This window comes from Coenobita brevimanus, chromosome 74, assembly GCF_032717465.1.
Source record: "Coenobita brevimanus isolate Jiangsu-jjx chromosome 74, ASM3271746v2, whole genome shotgun sequence".
Classification (NCBI taxonomy): Eukaryota; Metazoa; Arthropoda; class Malacostraca; order Decapoda; family Coenobitidae; genus Coenobita; species Coenobita brevimanus.
The window spans coordinates 21,182,691-21,208,711 of NC_137027.1; the positions used below are offsets into that span (position 1 = coordinate 21,182,691).

The 26,021-nt window shown below is 40.5% G+C and overlaps 1 pseudogene; it reads left to right on the forward strand.

The window, feature by feature from the left end:
• Nucleotides 1–11,921: 11,921 nt before the first annotated feature.
• LOC145407799 (protein turtle homolog B-like) overlaps nucleotides 11,922–26,021 on the forward strand; it is a 196,782-nt pseudogene continuing 182,682 nt past the window's right edge.

Consider the following 26,021-nt stretch of genomic DNA (forward strand, 5'->3'; position numbering starts at 1 on the left):
GAGTGAAATACTATGTCTCATTATCCTGTGTGGTGTGGTGTCGTGCGGGTATTACTGACTGGTGTGGTATTATCCTGTGTGGTGGTGTCATCTGGTGTGGGTATTACTGAATGGTATTATACAAAGAAATCCTGACAGGAACAACCCCTTGCTCCCTTCAGGCTGTCTGGTAGAGAGTTTACCCGTATCACACTAGCAAAGTAGATCTACGTCCCCTTCAGAAAAGCCAGTGCCGTAGACCTACGTCCTGCAGCATTGATAAGTCATTGCAAGCAACCGAAGTAAAATGGAAGATAATGTTCTATCTCGCTAACTTCAGACATTTCTCCGCTACACTTACAATAATGATTTAGGAGCACAGGAGGCGAGTGAGTCTCAACAGGCGCACTGCCACTCTCCTCTGTTTGTAACCTTGAAGATTTCAGAGGCCTAGTGGCACCAGCCAGACTCGATTTAACCAGCTTTTTGGTTTTGGTGTTGAAGTACTTACAGCAAAGTACTGGAGTTTACATTCTGAAGCAAAAAGACTCGTCAGACATGATAAGAGGAGGCTATATGATGAAAAGACAACAGAGATAGAAAGTAAGTCAAAATGACCGTCAGGGTACAAGAGCAGCGAATCAGGCTACAAAGGAGTTAACTGGGACTGATAAGAGAAGGTAGGAAATACCTGTACGAAATAGAAATGGTAACATGATGACAAAAGATTTGGATATAAAATAAAGGTGGAAAGAGTATTAATAATCTGTTCTAAATAGACCAATCCCAGCTGAAGAGGACCTTTTGCCAGCCGAGAGGGATTTGCAGATAGAAACAGGGGATATAACCTTGGAAGAGGTAGCAAAATCTTTAAATAATTTTAAGACCCCAAGAGAGGATATAATATTTCCTGAAATGCCTAGGTTGGAAAATGATGAGTTGATGAATGAGTTTTTGAAATTTTTTCATGTGGCTTGGGATAATGGTGGAATTCCAGAAGAGTGGAAAAATGGAGTGATTATAAAAATACCAAAAAAGGGAGATATAAGTGTGTGGGGAAATTGGAGGGGGATAACATTGACACCTGTAGCTGCAAAAGTCATTTCCAAAATCTTGATGAACAGAATACAGCCAGTAATTGATAAAATTTTAAGAGAACAAGCGGGATTTATAAAGGGTCGAGGTTGTAATGATCAGATTTTTATTGAAAGGCATCTAATGCAACAAGCTAATGAGATGAAAATGCCACTTAGTATGTGTTTTGTGGATTTTGAAAATGAGTTCAATAGTATTTCACGTGGAGCTATCTTGAAAATTCTGAGATACTATGGTATACCAGAAAAGTTTATAAATATTACTAGAAGCCTGCATGCAGGTACTTTTTGTAAGGTAATGGTAGGTGGTTCTTTGAGTGATCCACTTGAAGTTACGTCAGGAGTGATTCAAGGAGAAGTTCTTTCGCCCGGGGGGATAGGTTCGTTTGCGGAGCCCCCCTCCAACATCTAAATATAAGGGGCCCTAAAAAGCTAGGGCCTGGCATAGGTGTACTGTAAGAGAATTGTCGGCAGGCTTTATAGTGTAACAGTTTAACATTCGTAATCCTTGCCATAATTGGTTTTTAATTTCCAAAGTACATTTTTCGGGTGTGTTTTACAGTTATCAATGAGACTGGTAAAAAATTTTGATGTTAATTACGATGTAGCAACCCACCTAACCTCACCTTACCCAGCCTGACCTAATCTAAGGTAAACCTAACTCATCAGCACCAAAAACAATTATTAGATACATTAAAGCATTAATAGTATCATAAAAGACATCAGGAAAATGTATTTTGGTCATTAAAAACCAGTTATGGCAACTTCTATATATTGTCCCGTAATCCTCTCAACTGTATGAAATTACAAAAACGAAAAATAATATATTTACATACACTATTACAATAGAAAGTTATTTCCAATAATTTATACTCACAATTAGTCGTAGACACTACTGTTGTTTGTTATAAAAACCAATTTTCAAGAGCCGGTGGCGTTGCACCCACCAGTTTCAATATCAGGTGACGACTGAGACCATGAGAAGTGTCTTTTTTTTTTTTTTTCTTTTTTTGGCCTATCGACCATTGAGGCCAAAGCCCCTGGTCATTAAAGCCGTATACATATATATATATATATATATATATATATATATATATATATATATATATATATATATATATTATGCAAGGAAGAAGGAACTAAAGGTTGAGCCCGCATAACACTTCCTTCCAAGAAAAAAAAAAAAAAAAAAAAGAGTCAAATTCAAGGTCCGTTCATTTCGAGATGCCTAGACACAGTGCGTTTGAAAGACTGGACATCAAAGGAAGTAGGAAATACAGACAGAGGGAGACACTTCCAGAGTTGACCTGTTGCATAAATGAAGGACTGGGAGTAACGGTTAGCTCTTGCATGAGAGAATTGGACAGAAAAGGGATGAGAGTTTTTTGCTAGACGGGTGATATGCACCTGTCGTAGAGGCGGATGGATGCAAGCAGACAGTTCAAATGAGCAGTGACCATTAAAGTAGCGATAGAAATGAGATAAATATGCAACTGTGCGGCGAAGAGACAGAGTTTGAAGGGAGCCGGTAAGAGGAGACGAAAAGCCTTTGACTCCACCCTATTGAGAAGAGCTGTATGTGGGGAGCCTCCTGACATAAGAGAGTTGTACTCTAAACAGGGGCGAATAAAACCCTTGTATAAAGTCAGGAACTGTGCAAGGGTAAAGAAGGTACGTAGTCGACTTAGCACACCTAATCTCTTGGAGGCAGATTTTACAAGTGATGCAATATGATCTTTCCAATATAAGTCCCGAGTGAATGAAATCCCAAGCATGTTCAAGGATGATGCAGGATTGAGCTGGAAATTATTAAACATTAATGGGTACTCTTGTGGAAGATTTTGACGGGTTGATAGGTGTAAAAACTGAGTCTTTGATGCATTACAAACAATAAGATTATTTTTACCCCAGTCAGAGATACGAGCCAAGCCAGACATTAGGTGTGCCATAGCCTCATCCCTTGTTTGTTGAAGTAAATGCTGAGATGGACTTTGCTGAAACCGAATGGAAAGGTGAAGGGTGGAATCATCAGTGTACGAGTGGACAGAGTTAGATTTACAGTTAAGAAGGTCATTGATGAATAAAAGGAAGAGAGCTGGTGATAGGACTGAGCCCTGAGGAAAACCACTGTTGATAGATCTAGGAGAAGAACGGTGACCATCTACAACAGCAGCTATAGAACGACCAGAATGGAAGCTATAGATGAAGGCACAGATAGAATGATAGAAACCGTAAGAGGGCAGTTTGGAAATTAAAGATTTATGCCAGACTCGATCGAAAGCCTTTGAGATGTCAATTGCAATGGTAAACCTTTCGCGAAAGTCCCGAAATGAGGATGACCAGGAGTCTGAAAGGTAGGTGAGAAGATCGCCAGTAGACGGAACCCTTACTGACAATCAGAAAGAAAGTTGTGATAGGAAAGATGCTTTAAAATTTTTCTGTTAAGGATAGGCTCGAGAACTTTTCAGACACAGGATGTTAAAGCAATTTGACGATAGTTAGAGGGTTGGGAATGGTCACCCTTCTTTGGGACTGGCTGAATGAGAGCAAACTTTCAGCAAGAAGGAAAGGTACAAGTTAAAAGACAAAGGCGAAAGAGTTTACCTAGGCAGGGTGTAAGCACAGAAGCATAGTTCTTGAGGACAACAGGAGGGACTCCATCAGGCCCATATGCTTTGTTAGCATTGAGGCCAGTGATGGCAGAAAATACATCAGCTGATGAAATTTTAATGTCAGCCATGAGGAATTCATGGAGGAACATCACAGGAATCGTCTAAGGTGGAATTGGAGGAAAAAGTCTGAGCGAAGAGATTTGCTTTATCAGTAGAAGAAATAGCTACAGAGCCATCAGAGTAGAAAAGACGAGGGAAGGATGATGAGGTAAAGTTGTTAGAAAGGTTTTTGGCGTGGTGCCAGAAGGAGAGGGAAGAATTCGAGTTGGAGAGTTGAGAACATTTAGTACGGATGAAATTATTTTTAGCTGAGCGAAGACAGCCTTTGCATGATTTCGGACAGAAACAAAAAAGATGTGTTTCAGGGGTGGGTTGGCTCCGGTACCTTTTATAGGCCCTCTCCTTGTTGCGGACAGCATTAAAACAAGCGTAATTAAAGCAAGACTTTCTTGTATTAGTCAAAGAATATGAGAAAGGAATATATGCTTCCATGACCGAGAGAATAACATCCACAACACTCAGATGCCTCCCGGCCATGGAATCAATAATCATTCCAGTGAAAATCAAAGAAGTACTGCCTGAGGGCCTGCCAATCTGCAGCTCCAAAGTGCCACAGACGACGTTTCTTTGGAGGGTCCACAAGCCGTACCGAAGCGATAGGAGAGGTTAAGGCAATAAGGTTATGATTGGAGGAGCCTGACGGATATATATATATATATATATATATATATATATATATATATATATATATATATATATATATATATGTAATCATTTATTCTGCCTACATCTACGCATTATATGGGATATATTTAGCCAGGAGTATGAATAAGGCGGCGCTCTACGTTGCTGCAATACTGAACGTACTTTTTTTTTTCTTTGTGACTTCCCTAACCTAATGTGTTTAATGATAGTAGAGAAAAAATTGAAGATGATGGAACGAGCACGTAATTATAAGAAAAAATTAATGTATATGTCGCCATCATAATGTATATAAAGACATTATATACAGAATAAAATGACATTGTTTACTAGCTAGTAAAAGTACTACCTACACATATCTTTGTATACATAAACATACATCCAAAATTGTTTCCTAATGATTTGTAAATACAATAATCCTTGCCAGTTTCTTTGTTACTATTTTACCAGTAACTTTCCTTGTGATAAAATCATTAATGTGATGTGCCCTAATAATACTGCAGCACTGAAATATCAGCTTTATTAATGTGATATGCCTTAATAATACTGTAGCACTGTGATACCATCTTTAGTCATTTGTAAACACAATTGTCCTCAGTAGTTGTGTCAAACGTATGGGTGTTTAGACAATCAAGTATTCTCTGTATCGCAACACTGTGTGAGATACGTAACACAGATGTGGAAGTAAAGAGTGGCATAGGCTGATGTTTTAAGAATTTCTATATTTATATATATATATATATATATATATATATATATATATATATATATATATATATATATATATATATATATATATTTTTTTTTTTGCAAAATTTTAAATCATTTCTCAGTTTCACGACAGATTTTACCTACACTTACACCGAGGAGGCCTTCTCTGTACTGTTAATAAAAGTGCTCTAATAACTATTGCCTTTAGATGCTGATACGGTACTAGTGCCTCTTGACAAAGAGTTCATTTTGCCTTTATAAATATAAGAAATTAGTGACATCGAAGCCTTTGAGTTGTTTTCATTGGCCTTTTAACAGACTTAGATGAAGCAAATAAACAAATATAAACAAAGTAACAAACAAACCAACATGAAAAAGAAAGAGTTGCTTTTTTCTTTTTATTTATGAGCTTATCAGTAAATGTAAAATCAAATTATGTATGGATTTCTCGGTGCTTTCTGTGTATAAGTGTTTAGACCAGTGGTTTCCAACCTGTGGGGAGCGCCCCCCTAGGGGGACACGAAGGGCTGACTGGGGGGGGGGGCGAAGGCTTGATCAAGAGGGTAATTATATTTAAAAACTATGAATTATGATGGAATTCAGTAAATTCTAAATATGGAGAAAATAGTTCAGATATGAATAAAAAATCTAGTTATCTGAATATATAAACAGTTTCAAAGATTAAGAATCTATGATATTTACTGACATGTGCCAACTATGCCAGTAAAATACAGTATTTGAGGAAGGGGGGCGCAGGGAACGTGTCATTCAGTGAGGGGGGGCGAGAATTAGAAAAGGTTGGAAACCACTGGTCTAGTCCACGTTTGTCCTGTCCAATGGGCCACGCCTCCAATCACTCATCATTCAATCCCCAGGAATCCTGGTTCTATCAACACATTATACCTCGTACAGCGCGTTTGTTCTAAGCTGACCACCTCTTTCAGCCCAGTCACTCATCATTCAAGCCTCCGGAATCATGGCTCTATTTGCACATTATACCTACTACAGCACACTCATCATTCAAGCCTCCGGAATCCTGGCACTATTCTACACATTATACCTACTACAGCACACTCATCATTCAAGCCCCCGGAATCATGGCTCTTATCTACACATTATACCTACTACAGCACACTCATCATTCAAGCTCCCGGAATCCTGGCTGTATCAACACATTATACCTACTAGAGCACACTCATCATTCAAGCCCCCGGAATCCTGGCTCTGTTTACACATTATACCTACTACAGCATACTCATCATTCAAGTCCCCGTAATCCTGGCTATATCTACACATTATACCTACTACAGCACACTCATCATTCAAGGCCCTGGAGTCCTGGTTCTATCTACACATTATACCTACTACAGCGCGTTTGTTCTAAGCTGCCCACCCCTTTCAGCCCAGTCAATGGCAAGAGAAGGTAGATCTGAGGCTGACCTGACTGTAGTCCGTTTACTTCAGCTAACAAAGATCCGTCACTTCTGTCAGTCAAGTTGATGCCCAGTCTGTGTGTGAACTGGGTAGGGTGGACAGGGAAATGGGTAGGGTGGGCAGGGTAATGGGTAGGGTGGACAGGATAATGGGTAAGGTGGACAGGGTAATGGTTGGGGTGGACAGGGTAATGGGTGGGGTGGACAGGGTAGTGGGTGGGGTGGACATGGTAGTGGGTAGGGTGGACAGGGTAATGGGTAGGGTGGACAGGGTAGTAGTGGGTAAGGTGGACAGGGTAATGGGTAGGGTGGACAGGGTAGTAGTGGGTAGGGTGGGCAGGGTAATGGGTGGGGTGGATAGGATAATGGGTAAGGTGGACAGGGTAATGGGTGGGGTGGACAGGGTAATGGGTAGGGTGGACAGGGTAGTGGGTGAGGTGAACATGGTAGTGGGTAGGGTGGACAGGGTAATGGGTAGGGTGGACAGGGTAGTAGTGGGTAGGGTGGACAGGGTAATGGGTAGGTTGGACAGGGTAATGGGTAGGGTGGACAGGGCAGTAGTGGGTAGGGTGGACAGGGTAACGGGTAGGTTGGACATGGCAGTGGGTAGGGTAGACAGGGTAATGGGTAGGGTGGACAGGGTAATGGGTGGGGTGGACAGGGTAATGGGTAGGGTGGACAGGGTAGTGGGTGAGGTGAACATGGTAGTGGGTAGGGTGGACAGGGTAATGGGTAGGGTGGACAGGGTAGTAGTGGGTAGGGTGGACAGGGTAATGGGTAGGTTGGACAGGGTAATGGGTAGGGTGGACAGGGCAGTAGTGGGTAGGGTGGACAGGGTAACGGGTAGGTTGGACATGGCAGTGGGTAGGGTAGACAGGGTAATGGGTAGGGTGGACAGGGTAGTAGTGGGTAGGGTGGACAGGGTAATGGGTAGGGTGGACATGGTAGTAGTGGGTAGGGTGGACAGGGTAATGGGTAGGGTGGACAGGGTGAGAGATGTACCGATAGCAAAATTTCGACCGATACTGATAGCGATGCCAGAAAATTGGACCGATACCGACACTATTACCGATACCGATAGCAGTGCATGGGAGGCCGATCTAGTAGGCTGTTGGCCATACTCGTCCGATTTGCTTTTTTTCAAGTTTGTCATTAAACTACTACGCACCAGGTACTCAAAATAATATATTAAAGAATTGGATATTACCATAATTTATTTTTCGTCCCTATAAAACATCCAAATTCTGTTTAACAAAATAACTTCCAGTGGGTGATATGCTACGCATTAAATTCCTTTTAAGTATCGGTAGTATCGGCAGAAAATTAGCCGATACCGATTCCGATGCCTCGCTACATCTCTAACTGGGCGATGAGTAAATAGGGATTGAGGTGAGAAATGGAGGGAAATTTGTAGATGAGTAATTGGGAAATGAGAAAGAAGGGGAGGTGAATAAGTGGTGATGAATTTAGACGTGATGTGGGAGACATAATGTGTGTTTTTATGTGAGACGTAAGGAGTATAAATACACACACTCTCTCTCTCTGGGATTTTTCTACCCATTACCAATCCCTGCCCTCTGATTAGCTAGGGGTCGGGATAAATGGGGCTCCTATTGGCTGGCGACGTTATAACGTCACCGGAAGTGGAATTTGATTGGCTGGAGGTTTGTGACGTCATGTTTAGTATTTTCTTTGTTTTTTAGTAATTTTAATATTTCTTCTTTTCCTTTCATTTTCTTCTTTCATTTTTCCTCTTCCATCCTTCTTTCCTTCCTTGTCACCCTCCGGTTCTGTCTGTCTCTGGGTTCTTTCTGTCTGGCTCTGTGGATTCTTTATTTCTGTCAGTCTGTCTGGCTGTGTCGGTTTGTTTTCTCTGTTTCGTCTTTCGTTATATCCATACTTTAATTTTCCCATTCTTTATATTTTCTTCCCATATATTTTTTTTTCTGTAATTTGTCTTTCATTCAGTCGTTCTTTCATCCTTCCATCTTTCTTCTCCTCATCCTTCATTTCCGTCCTTCTTTCCTTCCTTCCATCCTTCCTTCCATCCTTCAATGAAATCTTGGGTTATATAGAATAATTAAATTCGACTCCCTATTACGTGTTGATGTGGAAAATAGAGAGAGAGAGAGAGAGAGAGAGAGAGAGAGAGAGAGAGAGAGAGAGAGAGAACACGAGCACATTCTGGGAACGTTAGCTTAACTGGGTGGATTATGGCTGAGTGTGTGTGTGTGTGTGTGTGTGTGTGTGTGTGTGTGTGTGTGTGTGCTGGATTGTATGTACGTATGTATGTGTAAGAATTATGTGCGTTTGTATAGGAATTGTGTATGTATGCTTGTATATATGTGTAGGAATTATGTGTATGTATGTGTATAGAAATTGTGTATATATCTATGTATGTGTGTAGGAATTGTGTATATATGTACGTATGTGTGTAGGAATTGTGTACGTATGTATGTGTGTGTACCTGCTTGGAGGCACAGGGAATAATTCCAAACTTTGTAAGTTGGACTCAGAGTTGTGAAAATTGTGTGCGCAGATGGCTGTGTCCGTATGTTGGTGTGTGTATGTATGTGTAAATGCTAATGAGTGAGAAAGTACCTGTATGTATGTATGTGTGTGTGTATGTATGTATATGTAAATGCTAGAGTGAGAGTACCTGTATGTATGTGTGTATCAATGTTTGTATGTATGTAGCTTAGATTGATCTTGTGGGTGGGTTTGTGTGCGTATGAGTGAGTGTGTGTGATTAAGAAAAAAAAAAAAAGAAAGGAAGGATGAGTGGAAAGTTATTCAAGAAGAGGGGAAGAGGAAGGGAAACATGAAAAATATGAATAAACGAGAGAGAGAGAGAGAGAGAGAGAGAGAGAGAGAGAGAGAGAGAGAGAGAGAGAGAGAGAGAGAGGTGCCATAAGGGGTGACTGTGGTGGAGAGTGACGTTAATGATATGAGTGAGAGGCCTGGGTAGGGTTGATGCTAGAATGGGGGTAGATTTCGGTAGAATAGCGGTAGATGGGTAGAATGGGGGTCAATTGTGGTAGAATGGTGGTAGATTGGGGTATTGTGGTAGAATGACGATAGATTGTGGTTGATTGTGGTAGAATGGTGGTAGATTATGGCGTGAGTAAAGCAAGAAACCAAAAGGGTGGAAAGGAAAAGGCTTAGATATAAGTTAATAAGAGGAACAGAGAGTCGATTGGAGGGTAGATAGAGCCTGATAGATAAGAGTAGATGTGATTTTAGATACACTCTGGTTCTAAATGAGACAGCCCTAGCATTTCTTCAGTATAGACGGTGGGTATGGGCGACAAGATGGTGATATGCGAAGGGCGATGGCGTGGTAGGGGGGATTGGAGAAGGGAATCAAGTACTTAGAAAAAGAAAGAAACAATGGGCGAGAGAGAGAGAGAGAAGAAGAAGAAGAAAAAGAAAGAAAAAGTGTTGGTTTGGGTCAGTGACGGGTTAAAATTAATGGTATCTGAAATGGTTTTGGCGCGTGTAATAATGGGTAGTGAGACAGAGGTGGTGGATTGTGGGGAAATGGGGAGATTGGGTTAAAGGGGAGTGAATGGGGAGATTAGAAATGATAAGGAGGAGGCTGGGAAATAGGGGAGAAGAGGAGGAGGAGAGATAGTGAAGGTGGGGAGGAGAGTGAGAGGAATTGAAGAGGATGGGAAATAATGAAGAGGAGAATGAAGAGAAAGGGAATTAAATAAGAGGAAGAGGAGGATGGGAGATGGAAGAGGAGAATGATAAGTACTGGGGGTGAGGAGGAATAAAGGAAGTAAGAGGAGGAGGAGAAGGGTAGAATGAAGAACGAAGGGAAGGGAGGTAAAGGAAGAGGGAGAGGAAGACAGGTGAGAGAGAGGGGGTTAAGGAAGTCGGAAGGAAGTTGGAGAAGGAGGAAGAGGGGAGGTGATGAATGCTGGAACAATGGGGAAGAGACAGGGAAGTGGGAAATAAATGTGGAAAAACAGAATGGCAGATAATGGAGAGATGAGTGAGAGCTGAAGTTAGTTGAAGAATGGGAAATAATAGAGCTGTTGCCTTGTCTATCTGTCTGTCTGTTTCTCCATCTATCTATCTATCTCGAAATATCTGACGTAGCTATTCCTTTACTTAACAATCTATCTACCTTTCTACGCTTTACTATACATCTATTAAATACAGTAACTTTATCGTCTGTCAGTATATATTTACATTATATAGTAACTACTTGTCTATCTATCTACCTCTGTCTATCTTTCAGTCTATCAAAAAAAAAAAAAAACAGCTGGCTATCTCTAACTTTCTATTTATCTTCCCATCAGTCTAACAACACACTCATTTATCTAGCTTATGTCGTTGGAGGAGACACTGTGAGGTACTAGAGACTCATAAAGGTGAGAAGCTGAAAGTTGATAAGAAACTCTCAGACACTCGATGGTCAGCACAAGCAGATGCTGTAGCTGCTCTCAGTAGAGCACACAAACAAAACGTCATTGTTCTGGAAGAGCTTTCCTCAGATCAGAATCAGCCAGCTGAAACAAGAGATGAAGCAAGTGGTCTTCTCAAATGTTTGAAAGAACTTGAAACAGTAATTCTTCTTGAGGTTTGGGATATAGTATTGGAAAGGTTTCAGAGTACCAGTATCCAACTGCAAAAATCTGGGCTCTCCCTCAACACAGCTGTCACACTGTTAGAGTCTCTTTTACACTTTCTTGAAGACCTGAGATCCCAGTTTGATAACTTTGAAGCAAAAGCTATGGTTAAGTGTGATGTGACAGCTATGGGTAATGCTGCATACAAGGACGACACGTAACGTATTAGGAAGCGCAAGCGTCACACGATGAACTTGACTCCGCAGAGGATGTTACGTTGACAGGGAGAGACAAGTTTAGAGTGACTGCATTCTTGCCCATCATTGACAAGCTCTGTGCTGCCCTACAACAACGCCTTGGAGCTTAGAGCGATCTTTGAAAGAGATTTGGCTTTTTATCAGAAATTTCAAACAAAACGACCACTGAGCTTAAAGCAGCTGCTGAAAAGCTTGTGTCTTCCTATCCTAAGGACTTGGAGGCTGGGTTGGAGTCAGAACTTTTGCAATTTGCACACCTTATGAAGTCCATTCCAAGAGATTCATTTGAAACTGCTCCTTTATCAGGTGGTGCAAAGGCTGCAAAAAGTCCTGAACTAGAAATGTATCAGGTAATACACAGACATGACATGGTAGAAACATTTGCTGATGTTGAAATTGCATTACGGCTCTATCTCTGTATGTTTGTCACAATTGCACTGGGGAGCGGTCATTCTCCAAACTGAAGTTAATCAAGAATTATCTAAGAAACACCATGGGGCAGGACCGCTTGTCTTCACTGACTCTGTTGAGCACTGAGCATAAGAAATTAAGGGAGCTTCATTTTACTGATGTCATCAAACAGTTTGCAAGTCAGAAGGCTCGAAAAAAAGGATTTTCCCTATCTTCAAAACTGACTGAAAAATAGTTAAATATACCTTACAAATTGCGTACAATAAACACATTGCGTATCAGTCAACTGGGATTACAATCAATATTAGTTTTTCAATCATTATCTGATTTTGACACCAGTTTATTCAGCCTTAATTAATTATTTAATGAAACATTCTATCATATATATTATAAGATCGTAGATTGTAGTGAAAGTAGAAAGCTTTATTTATATTAGGCTTCTCATATACAGTAAATGAATATGTAGAAACTGAAAGTTTATGTTGTATTATATCACTTACAGTACAGTAGAGTAACTGGCTAAGTATATGAAAGTAAACCGTTACAGAATATATATATATATATATATATATATATATATATATATATATATATATATATATATATTGTACTGCAGAAAATACAGTACTGTGCTGTATTTGGCTAAGTACAGTACAGTACATGAGAGTGAATTCCGTTTACATTATATGAAAAAAATTAATTAATTAATTAATTAATTTTTTTTTGTTACCCATTCCTGATATGTTCTATTAATGCATATTATACAGCAATGTAGCTGGATAATTATTTGAGAGTAAAAAATATTATTATATTAGCACAATATTAAGGATCTTTTTAGTTAATGGTGTATTATTGCATATACAGTGCTGTATCTGGCTAAGTACTTGAGAATAAATCCATAAATGATAAATATTACATAAAAGGAAATGTTAAGTATTTTTTAGTTTACGTTGCATTACAGCACATACATTACTGTAGGCCTGTCTGGCAAAGTCTTTCAGAGTAAACCCGTCTACAATAACTGTATAGAATAATATGTTGATTTTTTTTTATTTTTCGCTCATGTTGTATTACAACATTATACAGTGTACTGTTATTGGCTTTGGCTAAGTATTTCAGAGTAAATCTATATACAATACCTGTACAGAAAAAATATGAGAAGAAATTTTACTTATTTTATATCTATATCTATATCTATATATATATATATATATATATATATATATATATATATATATATATATATATATATATATATATATATATATTCATATATATACTTTAGTTAATGTTGCAATACAGTATAATTATACAGTACTGTATCTGACTAAGTATTTGAGAGCAACTAATCATTAAGGATCCAAGGATCCTCACTATATTTCCTCGCATTCCTCATACAGCTCAGCTCTGAATATGTTATGACTTACTAGCTAATTATTACATATCCAAATATGTTATACTGTATTTCAAATTTGCTGATGATACTTCAAGACTCACTGTGATTAGGTAGTACAGTAATTTATTTTTATCAAAGATCAAGCAAAGTTATTACTACACATTAACTTTGGCAATGTTATATGCAAATGATGATATGGAGCTACTTCTGATGTGATAGAAAATCTAAGTGGGTGAAGTAGAAAATACTCTTGTACAACCATTGAATTATTTTATGTTCAGAGCAAGAATGCACAAGCTGAATTCTAGTGCCTGTTATCGGAAAAGCTTATATAACATCCATGCGCAATTGTCAGTGGGTTACTCAGTAGGTTAGCTATATGATTATCAAATATTTAATTTTTATTGTTAATCTTTAAAAACCAAATGTGTAATGCCAAAGAAGGTAATGCAGCTATTCTTATTCTTATTACTACTACTACTACTACTAATAATAATAATAATATTTTTTTTTTCCTTAATTTTTACACAAAGTTCCTGTGTTTTGTTATGACCATTGACCAATTTTTAGTGAATATTGGTCATTTGGCTACTTCTTAATGAATTGAATATTGTTTCAAAAGTATAATTTTTATCTCTACATGGGCCTCAAAAGTGAGTCTAGAGGTGCTTCTTTTAAAAAATTTTTCCCCGGGGGGGGCTTACAGCGCCCCCCCGGAACCCCCGGCTGTAAGGGCTGGCTTCACTCGCCCAGTAATGGCCCCATTACGTCACCGGCCAAGGGCCCCACACACCCTAAATACGCCCATGGTTATACCATCCCTAACGTATGGAAGTGAAGCTTGGACCTTGTTGGAGGGACAGAAATCAAGAATGAAAGCAATGGAAATGAGTTATTTGAGAGGAGCATGTGGAGTCACATGGAGAGACAGACTGACAAATGAGAAAGTGAAGGAGCGTTGTACTGTGGATGTGGATGTGATAGGAAGCGTTAGGAGAAATACACTGAGGTGGTTTGGCCATGTGGAGAGGATGGAGAACCAGAGACTAACGAGGAGAGTGTATGTGGGTGAAGTGGTAGGGGGGAGAGGGAGGGGGAGGCCAAGGATGAGGTGGAGGGATGGAGTGGAGAGGTACATGAGAGAAGGGTGTGTGAGCTGAGAGCCGGGCAATGAAATGGCAGGGGACAGGGCGACATGGAGGCGAATTGTCTGTGGCCACCCTTTACGGAAGTGAGGCGTCCATAGATAGACAGTTTATATCAAGAAGTTATCATAAAAAATGAATAATGAAACTGTACTGTTGACAGAGTACTGGACACCAGAAAAGATCAAATATTTACCAGATCGGCAAGCAGCACTAATCAGCAATATAAACAGGCTGAGCGGGTCTGGTGCACTATGCTCAGCTATCAAAGGAAAACAAAAATTAGAAGAGAAAACGCATTTTTGAGCGTATTTAATGGGAAACTAGTTTTATTTTACATATGGAAACATATCCTGAACAAATTACAAATTGATCTGACAATTTATTCCACGTCAGATTTACTCTCAGAGTCACTAACATGTTAGAAAATGGAAATTTTACAATTTCCCTAAAATATGAATGAAATTCCCAAAGAAATGCTTGATTACCCTAGATTTTGCATGTTTTAATCTTACCCAAAACGTTACCCTAAAGATGGTCAATATACCCTAAAATGGGGTCTTTTACCATGAAGTGGAAGCACTGACACAGAGGTGAATAAAACCTGTGAATAAAGCAAACAGTTGTGCAGGGATTAAGAAGGCACAGAGTCGGCTTAGCGCACCTAATCTCTTGGAAGCATGTTTTACATGAGGTTCTATGATCTTTCCAAGATAAATCCCGCGAGAATGAAACCACGAGTATTTTTAAAGACGATGCAGAATTGAGTAGGATATTGTTAAAGATTTTAGAATCCTCCTTTGGAAGATTTTATCGCGTTAAAATATGTAAAAAATGAGATTTTGATGCATTATAAACAACAGGATTACTTTTACCCCGATCAGAGATATGATCCAAGTGTGACATTATGTGGCCATAGCCTCATCGCTTTTTTGTTGGCGTAACTGCTGAGATGGACACTGCAGGAATCGAATGGAAAGATGAAGAGTGGAGTCATCAATGCATGAGTGGGTGGGGTTAGATGCACAGCTTAGGTCACTGATAAACAAAAGGAAGAGAAGCGGTGATAGGACAGAGCCCTGAGCAACACCATTATTGATAGCTCTTGGAGAAGAATGGTGGCCGTCTACAACAGCAACTACAGAATGACAAGAGAGGACGCTAGAAACGAAGGGGCAGACAAAATGATAAAAACCTTAAGAGAGCAGTTTGGAAAATAAAGATTTATGCCAGACTCGATCGAAAGCCTTTGAGACGTTAAGTGCAATGACAAAGTTGTCGCCAAAGTCCCGAAAGGAGACTGACTAAGAATATGAAAGGTAGATAAGATCACCAGTGGAATGTCCTTGTACTGACCATCTGAAAGAGCGTGGTGATAGGAGAAGTGCTTTGTTTATTAACATTTTTCTGCTAAGAACAGACCAAAAAACTTTTGAAGTACAAGATGTTAAAGCAAATGGGCGCTAGACAGAGGGCTAGGAATGGTCACCCTTCTTTGTGACGGTCTGAATGAGAGCAAACTTCCGTAAGGAGGAAAGGGGCAAGTTGTCAGACAAAGGAGAAAGAGTTTACTTAAGGCAGAGTGTAAGCACAGAAGCACAGTTCTTGAGGACAACAGGAGGGACCCAATCACGTCCATATGCCTTGTTAATAATGAGACCAGTTATGGCGGAAGGTACATCAATTGAAGACATTTTCATGTCAGCCATGAGGAAGTCGAAGAGGAGAAGTAATAATAACGATAACCCCATAATCGTCCATGGTGAAACTGGGGGAGAAAGTCCACGCGAAGAGTTCTTACTCGTACTTTATCAACAGAAGAAATAGCTACATTTTCTTGCCTCCCTAACCATGGGAATGGCTGAAAGTCCGAGCTCGAATTCTGAATTATCTTATTTACACATGAATGTACCCGAAAAAAAAGAAAAATAAATGTTGATTCACAGGGAGTCTGATACCTACTGTACTGTTCCTCTCTCTCTCTCTCTCTCTCTCTCTCTCTCTCTGTATATCTATCTATCGTGGCTGCGTAAAGAACTGTTTGTTATAACAGGTGCCTGTATGTACCCCCACACAATGCGGTAGTAACTCAGTGTAGCTGAAAGTCAAACGAGTTATGAGTGTTATGATGTCCACAGTAATACACAGGAAGGGTTATCTACAGTCTTTATAGCGATCAGCATATGTTTTATAACCTTACTGTAGTTACTCTAAAATATTTAAACCTTTTGGTAACAATTACAGGAATGTTAAAATATTTAAAAGTTTTGGTAATAACTACAGGAACACAGCGTCCATCTCAGCAGTTACGCCAACAAACAAAGTATGAGGCTATGACATACCTAATGTCACACTTGGATCATATCTCTGATTGGGGTAAAAGCAATCTTGTTTTTGATGCTTAAAATATCAGATTTTACATCTTTCAACCCGACAAAATCTTCCACAGGAGTATCCTTCAATCTTTAACAATATCCTACTCAATTCTTTATCGTCTTTAAAAATACTTGTGGTTTCATTCTCGCTGGATTTATCTTGGATGGATCATGGTACCTCTTGTAAAATATTCTTCCAAGAGATTAGGTACGCTAAGCCGATTCTGTGAATTCTAAACCCCTGCACAATTGTTGGCTTTATTCACGGGTTTTATTCGCCTCAGTGTAGAGTATGCTCTTATGTGTGGGGAGGCTCCCCGCATACAGCTCTTCTCAACAGGGTGGAGTCAAAGGCGTTTCGTAATATTAACTCTCCTCCTCTTACAGGACTCCTTCAACTTCTGTCGCTTCACCGCACTGTATCATCTTTACCTCTTTTCTATAGCTACATCAATGATCACTGATCCTCTGAACCGTTTGCTTAAATCCCTCCACCACTGCAGCGGGTGTCTACCTCCCGTTTAGCAACAAACTCTCATCGCTTCTCTGTCCAGCTCTGTAATGCAAGAGTTAACCATTACTCCAGCCCTTCAAATATGCAACAGGTGAACTCTGGAACTGTTTCCTTCTGCCGGTATTACCTACTGCCATGATCTCCAGTCTTTCAAACGCAGTTTGTCCAGACATCTCGAAATGAACAGATCTTGAATTTGGCTTTCTGTTATCTTGCTTTTTTTTTTTTCTTGGAGGAAACAATCCTGTTGGCTCCTGGCCTTAGGTTCATTCTTTCTTTCTTATATATATATATATATATATATATATATATATATATATATATATATATATATATATATATATATATATTAGCAAGAGTAAATTTATCTAAGTCAGCCCTGATAAAATGAAAATACACTGGGTAATGCTCAGTTAATGCAAGATAAATTATTACAGATACAAACTATTATTAATAATTGCTGACAATAAGAATCTTTACATAAATCACAAAAACCTTACTAGGCCTAAAAATTAACCTTATGCTACACAGTACAAGAAAAAATGCAACAACAGTTATACTCAAATTACACAGCTGCTAGATGGTTGGAGACTTCAGGAGCACTCACAATAATAATAACGGTACAGGGGAGGACAGAGATGTGAACAAAATGAGGAGTAGATCTCAGTGGCAATGATGCAGAGACTGAGCCCATTATATAGAGGCCAGCAGAGCTTGATACAACTTGTAAGAAGGACGCGCAAATGAAGCAATTGGGACAAAGAGCTGAAAATCCTGCTCTGAACAACAGAAAGGACGACTTACTCTACTATAACGGTAGAAGGGGGGGGGTACTGAGGCAGAACACGCTCGTGATCAAACATGCAGCATACTGTGCGTTAAAATTACACAAAGGATGATGAAATCATAGGCTATGTAACACCTCCCCACAAAGAAAAAAGAAATTTACAAAGGAAATTACTTATTACTCTAAAACAATCTGTATATGGCATTACAGAACATGCAAAATTCTTTCCTAATGTTACAAAACATGAGCTCTCCCTAGCACGTTCAGTCATAGGTACTTGCCAGTATCCCTTTAACAGATCAAACTCACTCATGTACCTAGCCTTTCCGATCTTGTCTATGCAATCTTCCACGCGAGGGAGAGGGTAAGTGTCTGTTTTGGTTATCTGATTAACACGTCTGTAGTCGATGCAAAGCCGCTGTGACCCACTTGGCTTAGGGACTAGAGTGACAGGAGAACTCCACTCGCTCTGACAGGGCTCAATCATCTTGTGGTCCAACAGGTAGCCAAGCTCCTTCTGGATGAGACGAACTTTCACTGGGTTCACACGGTAAGGAGGCAGTTTAATTGGCTTTGCGTCTCCAACATCAACATTATGCATCAACACAATGGTTCCTCCTGGAGTGGCACGGAACACTTGCAGGTACTCCTGCAGTAATGCCGAAAACTCCTGCCTTTCCTCGGGAGGTAGATGAGAAAGCTTAGTCTGGAGATCATTCATGATATCAGGATTCTTCCCCAAACTATCACTCAGGCTCATACTGCATGGGAGAGCTTCACTTGCAGACTCGGGTGGAACAGCTACAGTGCAGACTGGATTATTTTCGTCCCGCCTGTGATATAACTTTAACATGTTGATGTGACATAGTTGCTTGTTCTTTCTACGATCTGGTGTGGCGATGACATAGTTGACATCACTGAGTTTCTTCTCCACGAAATAAGGACCACTAAACATGACTTGAGAGGTTGCCCATGAACCGGTAGCAGAATCAAAACCTGATCTCCTGGCTGAAAGTGGCGTAATCTGGACTTCTTATCATACCAAGTCTTCATTTTCTCCTGAGCAGCTCCTAAATTCTCTCTTGCCAGCTGTAAAGCAGTGGACAGCCGTTCTTTGAACTTCATCACATACTCCAGCAGGTTGACGTCATCTTCCTCCGACAGCCAGCATTCCTTGAGTAACTTAAGGGGTCCTCTTACTTCATGGCCAAACAGTAGTTCAAAAGGTGAGAAGCCCATTGATTCATTTGGAGATTCTCTTGCGGCAAACACAACGAATGGAAGACCTTTATCCCAGTCTTTCTGATGTTCCAAACAGTATTTCTTGAGCATCGATTTGAGTGTTTGATGATATCTCTCCAACGCTCCTTGGGTCTGAGGATGGTAAGCTGAAGACGTGATCTGGGTGATGCCCAACTCTTTCAGAGACTGCTTGAAAACATTTGACATGAAATTACTTCCCCGGTCTGACTGTACCTCCTTGGGCAGACCAAACTTGGTGAAGAACCCTAGCATTTCCTTAACCACGTTCTTTGCTGAGATATTTCTAAGTGGAATGGCGTCAGGATAACGAGTAGCCATATCAATCAGGGTCAACACATAAGAAAATCCTGAAGAAGTCTTAGGAAGAGGGCCCACAATATCCACCAACACACGGGTGAAAGGCGCCTCAAAAGGAGGAATGGGAACTAGAGGTGCAACCTTTTCGGTCTGATTACACTTCCCCACAACTTGACAGGTGTGACAAGACTTACAATACCAGGAAACATCCCTGAAGATACCTGGCCAGTAGAAGTGTTTCAAAATGCGTGCCACAGTCTTCCTCACTCCAAGGTGTCCTGCCAAACTGGAATCATGAGCTACACTAATGATATCCTGCCTACAAACACGAGGGATGACAACTTGATGTACAACCTCCCATTCACAGTCGGCTGATGCTGTTGGGGGTCTCCACTTCCTCATAAGTACTCCTGACTTTATATAATAACAAGTAGAAGCACCGGCTGACTCATCCTCACTGCAAGCAGAGTTAGCTAGACCTTTCAACTCAGGGTCAGCAACCTACAACTCAACCAACTCTTGACGAGACAAATTATCAACACTACGGGGTACTGCCTCATCTGGTGAGTGGTCCAAATTAGCAAGAAAAGTGTCAGCTAGGATAACATCATCATCATCATCATTATCCTCTAAATCACCAGTAACTTTAGACTTAGCCCTAGTGACAGCACATGCAGGGAACACATCAGGGACATCACAATCCTGGGTCGCAGCCACTGGCTCACTAGACAACTGAAGAGCTGGACACACTTGACTTCCACCAATATCATTTCCAAGTAAGAAAGTTACACCTGACATTGGGAGTGTCTCAACCAACCCAACCATAAGGGAACCATTATCAAAACCAGACTCTAAATTCACTCTGCACAGAGGGACAGAGAAGTAATTATTCCCTACACCTTGTAAGATTACAGTTTCATCAGAGGAATTAACATTAGAGCCTAGAACACTGGTCAGCATAAGGGATTGGCAAGCACCTGTATCACGATATATTTTAACTGATTTCCTGTCATTACTGTCCAGAGGACTGACAAAACCATCAGAAAGGAAATTAGCACATGAACTCTTGAGAGTGTCACCCACGTTACTGCTCAAAAGAGGAGCTCCATCATGAGAATTTCAGTTACCCCTCAAAGCAGGTTCAGTTAACTCAGTTAAAGCATTCTGGGAACTCTCAAGAGTGGACACTAGACCAATTGACTGAATATTTAAAGACTCCTTTTTGTTCACATCACGCTGTCTCCTGAAACATCTCTCCGTAGTATGACCAAGCTTACTACAATAAGTACATTTACTTTTCTGAAATCTAGAGGTGAAGCTGGTATTTACTTCCTGAGAAACATCATCTTTTTTCTCTTTCCTGTTACCTGTACTCTGAGTAGAGGCAACGTACTTACTCTCAGCTTTCCCTTTTTCTCTAGAATATCTCTTGTGAGTGAGAACATATTCATCAGCTAAAACTGCAGCATCAGACAAATTATCTATTCTTCTCTCATCAAGATATAGGCTTACATCTTTATAAATACACCTCTTGAAGTCCTCCAGCAAAATCATCTGCTTAAATTTACCAAAATCAGAATCCACATTCTTAGAATTTAACCACTGTTCTAACAGATCTTCTTTGATTTTTGCATACTCAACATGGGATTGCTTATCTTGCTTGTAAGTTGTCCTAAATTTTACTCTATAAGCTTCAGGAACAAGCTCATAGGCCTTAAGAATCAAGCTCTTAACTACATCATAATTATCAGATTGATCCTGAGGCAAAGATGCATAAGTTACTTGAGCTTTACCGGTGAGAACAGTTTGAAGGAGTACTGGCCAATACTTTTTAGGCCAATTAAAACCTGTAGCTACCCTCTCAAACAACTGAAAATACTTTGTTAAATCAGATTCATTAAAAGGAGGGACAAGTTTAACATTTTTAGCCACATCAAAATCATCAGAGCTAGATGATCCAGTTCCACCTTGTTTCATGCGATACTCATGGTCTGCCTGAATCCTAGCAATTTCAACTTGTGCCTGAGCCTGTACCTGTGCCTCTTGAATACGAGCATTTGCCTGAAATTCAGCCTCCTGAATACAAGCCTGAGTCTCCGCCTCCTTAGCATTTGCTTGAAATTCAGCCTCCTTAACACAAGCCTCCTTAGCCTGAGACTCAGCCTCCTTAGCACGTGCTTGAAATTCAGCTTCGTTCACACGAGCCTCCTGCAGGGCTAGCTGTAACTTAGCTAATTCAATCTGCGTTTGCTCATTTGGAGGAGTTACATTAAACAAGCTTTCATTAATCATGTCAACAATTTGATCTTTAGAATGATGAGAGCGAACAGCAATTTCCAATTGTTGAGCAACAAGCTTAAGTTCATTCTTTGTTCTATTTTCTACATCCAACACTGTTTGCACATTTGACAAAAAATCTTTGGCTTCATCGAGTGTAGTAATAGTAGACATCATGAATAAGTAACAGTCACAAAATATCAAGCAATATCCTTATGATAATATCCTGAATATCCTGATAAGCGGTCGCCAAATTTATGTTACGGAACAGAGAAAGATAATGTACACTTTAAGTGAGAGTACTAAAAATCACTACTGTCCCGTAAAGGTCCAGGTTCAAAACAAAAGAGTTAGGTAAAATTACAAGTTAAAGTTTAATGCTCAAACTAACAACAAAACATTCAGGACTCATAAAGATAATGTAATGGCAAAAACAATTAAATATGGTTAACTGCAAATAGCCTCTATTAACACGGAATTAGCAAGAGTAAATTTATCTAAGTCAGCCCTGATAAAATGAAAATACACTGGGTAATGCTCAATTAATGCAAGATAAATTATTAGAGATACAAACTATTATTAATAATTGCTGACAATAAGAATCTTTACATAAATCACAAAAACCTTACTAGGCCTAAAAGTTAACCTTATGCTACACAGTACAAGAAAAAATGCAACAACAGTTATACTCAAATTACACAGCTGCTAGATGGTTGGAAACTATCGGAGCACTCACGATAATAATAACGGTACAGGGGAGGACAGAGATGTGAAAAAAATGAGGAGTAGATCTAAGTGGCAATGATGCAGAGACTGAGCTCATTATATAGGGGCCAGCAGAGCTTGATACAACTTGTAAGAAGGACGCGCAAATGAAGCCATGGGGACAAAGAGCTGAAAATCCTGCTCTGAACAACAGAAAGGACGACTTACTCTACTATAACGGTAGAAGGGGGGGACTGAGGCAGAACACGCTCGTGATCAAACATGCAGCATACTGTGCGTTAAAATTACACGAAGGATGATGAAATCATAGGCTATGTAACAATATATATATATATATATATATATATATATATATATATATATATATATATATATATATATATATATATATATATATATATATATATAACGAACAGGAGAGAAAACTAATGCAGACAAGTGCATTAAATATGAGTACCCTTTTAAGATACCAAAGACTGCTTTGCACACAAGAAAGGAAACAAAGCTGAGCTGAGCTCACACACACACACACACACACACACACACACACACACACACACACACACACACATAAACACACACAATCCGATAAACGCATGGACACACGCACATTCTTGCTTTCATAGATCAAGAACATACACATACTGTACAAAAGAAACTATACTAATAAGCATTAATTCACCCCCCCCACACACACAGTCTCTCTCTCTCTCTCTCTCTCTCTCTCTCTCTTTCTCTCTCCATTAGTACTCACCAACTAACAGCCTCGGATAGAAATATATATTATGTCAATCTCACTGTCTATCTGTAAAATCCACTGACATCTGGGAGCAATCCTGTGAGTGAAGTAAACCCTGTGGACGTAGCTGTAAGAAAATAGTAATATGGAAGGAAGGTTTCAGTGAGGTTTGTACGTATGTCTGGACTGAAGGATGGAGAAATGGATGGATGGATGTCAGGAAGGATGGAAAGACAAATGGATGGATGGATGGGGAGAAGGATGGATAGATACTTGTAAAAATAAAAGATGGAGATGGAGCGATGAATCGAGGGATGGACGGAAGGATGGAGAGATGGATGGATGAACAGATGGTTATCGAACAAACGAAGGATGACTGAATGCATCCATTAACCTCCGAGGTCTCTCATTTAATTTCCGTTAATCGTCCTGAGTTAGACAAAATAAAACACATTCTACGCCCTCGAACTGAAGTGGTAACGGAGACCGTTGCTAATTGGTGAACCTCTCGTAGTTTTATGCTTCCCTGTGTCTGATTCTGGAAACTACCCACTACATTTATGTGCGGGGATAATGGGTAGAGAATGATGGTGATGATGATCCCCTTCAATACGGTATCGATTTTTCATATTCATCCCTTCTATGTACAGACGGTTTTCTTCAGCACAGGAGAGGCGTACTGAACTGGATACTTTAGATACACCCGGCATTATACCGTTCACTAACAGAAAGCTATCCCAGTGTGGGTATAATCGTCTGACAAGAGGAAGAAACAAACAGAGCACGTCATCGACCTGAGGGGATCAATGGGGTTAACTGGTTGCAATTACAGAAAATATGAATATGTAACAGTGTATATATCTGAGTTTTAATTGTACTAATTTCTGACACAGATACATACACAGTGAAAGACACATATATGCGAAGACACATATGAATAGTTACAGGCGCGCGCGAGCACACACACACACACACACACACACACACACACACACACACACACACACACACACACACACACACACCGCTCGCTGGTGCAGTACACCGCTCGCTGGTGCAGTGGTAACGCTCTCGCTTGCCAACTGGTGGACGGGAGTTCGCGCCTCGCTCAGGTTGCGAAAAGTTTCACTGACGAAGTGGGTGGTTACTGTCCTCCTAGAGCAAGGGGACGGGTTTGTGCGTGTGTGAAGGTCACAGCCATGCCCTTAGATCGGACTATATGAGCTCTCAGCTCCCTTCCGGGAGGGTAAAAGCTGACGATTACGACCATCAAAGTGATCCTGACCGACCCGGTGAATTACACACACACACACACACACACACGACAGCAATATTAAAGACTCTGGAATCCTTTACCTTGAAAAAACCTCGGCCATTTGCAACTGGATCTCGTGTTTCTAGTGCTTTGAGATGTTCAGATTATTTCTTGACATGGAAATGAACTTGAATAGGAGCGTTTACTTTTTCGTGCAAAATGAAAGTTAGTTTTATATTTCTCACATCTCTTCTCTTGAGGACATAAGATTTAATATATTCTTGCCTTTAACAGACTATTTAATCACGTTAGGAATGCATTTTACTTGTGATGGGCTTAATAATGGCTGTATCGAACCAGTCCAGTGTGTATTGTCCTGAGCTGAATGAAATTGTCTGGAGATATAAACTGATAACAAATGTTGTTGTTGTCCTAAACTGTGTACGGTTATAGTCTTTAAATAACGTTCATGCTTTCACAATATGGTTTTTTCACCTTACGGCAAGTTTCTTGTTGAGGAGGATAAAACACACACACACACACACACACACACACACACACACACACACACACACACACACACACACACACACACACACACACACACACACACACACACACACACGGTAGGTGGTTGTGATGATGGCGGTGGGTGGTTGTTGTGATGGCGGTCGGTGGTTGTGTTAATGGTGGTGAGTGGATGTGGTGATGACGGTGGGTGGTTGTGGTGGTAGCGGTGGGTGGTTGTGTTGATGGTAGTAGGTGGTTCTGTTGATGGCGGTGGGTGGTTATGGTGATGGCGGTGGGTGGATGTGGTGATGGCGGTGGGTGGTTATGGTGATGGCTGTGGGTGGTTCTGTTGATGGCGGTGGGTGGTTATGGTGATGGCGGTGGGTGGTTGTGGTGATGGCGGTGGGTAGTTCTGGTTATGGCTGTGGGTGGTTCTGTTGATGGCGGTGGGTGGTTATGGTGATGGCAGTGGGTGGTTGTGGTGATGGCGGTGGGTGGTTCAGTTAATGGCGGTTGGTGATTGCGGCGATGGTGGTGGGTTGATGTGGTGATGGTGGTGGGTGGTTGTGATGATGGTGGTGGGTGGATGTGGTGATGGCGGTTGGTGGTTGTGGCGATGGAGGTGGGTGTTTGTGGTGATGGTGGTGAGTGGTTGTGTTTGTGGTGATGGTGGTGAGTGGTTGTGTTTGTGGTGATGGTGGTGAGTGGTTGTGTTTGTGGTGATGGTGGTGAGTGGTTGTGTTTGTGGTGATGGTGGTGAGTGGTTGTGTTTGTGGTGATGGTGGTGAGTGGTTGTGTTTGTGGTGATGGTGGTGAGTGGTTGTGTTTGTGGTGATGGTGGTGAGTGGTTGTGTTTGTGGTGATGGTGGTGAGTGGTTGTGTTTGTGGTGATGGTGGT